This window comes from Cicer arietinum, unplaced genomic scaffold, assembly GCF_000331145.2.
Source record: "Cicer arietinum cultivar CDC Frontier isolate Library 1 unplaced genomic scaffold, Cicar.CDCFrontier_v2.0 Ca_scaffold_5038_v2.0, whole genome shotgun sequence".
Classification (NCBI taxonomy): Eukaryota; Viridiplantae; Streptophyta; class Magnoliopsida; order Fabales; family Fabaceae; genus Cicer; species Cicer arietinum.
In genome coordinates, this window is record NW_027338687.1 from 1 (window position 1) to 879 (window position 879).

An 879-nucleotide genomic window follows, 5' to 3' on the forward strand; every position below is an offset into this window, starting at 1 on the left:
AAAGATCCCTAAAACAGTAAAAATCTGCGTTTTTATGGTTGTTGGTGCGCGTCGCGCGCCCCATGCGCGGAAAAACACGCTCCAGGCGCGCGTTGGCAGAGTCCAACCCTGAGAAATGCGCTCCAAGCGCTCCAGGCGCATTTCATCTGTTGTCTGATGTATTTTGCATTTGTCTCATCTTTTGCGTCTGAATTTGGTCCCGGTGTCTTCATGAAAGTTGTAGATATGGATCTTAGATTTGATTACCACTTGGAGTGACACTAATGGGACATCTAGAACTCCATATATGGCTGAAATACTCCACATATGTCATGTTGATTTTTCACCAAAATTCAGCACTGCACTAAAACAAAACGCAATGTAAAATTACGACAAATTCCTACTTAATCAACGAAATAAAAACAAAAAATATTTTATTAACTCAAAGAACAAAAATCAACAAAATGTATCAAATAAATCCTTAATTTAACTGATGATTGAGGATAAATAAGACTAAAACAGTGGGAAAATATGCATATGATGAAGAGTCATCACAACCCCAAACTTAATCTATTGCTTGTCCCCAAGCAACAATTAATTTCATATTTGGTCTTGTTAAATGCACACTTAAATTCAATTTCTCAAATTACATCAAACTCAAATTTCAAAGTTCTTGCTAGACGGGAGCTATGTAGGAGGATCTCACGGGGTGCGTGGAGATCACTCAGGGTGTATAATTTTTTGGTAGGATGATCAGATTAGGTTGATGTATAGGGACTAGGCGTCCTTCTTTTTGGGTTGCAGTATTTTAATTTGGAAAACTGTACCTATACTAATATTATCTGTTTGACATTTTATTATGATGGGGTCTATGTACCACTTTTTGAAGTGTAAATACTT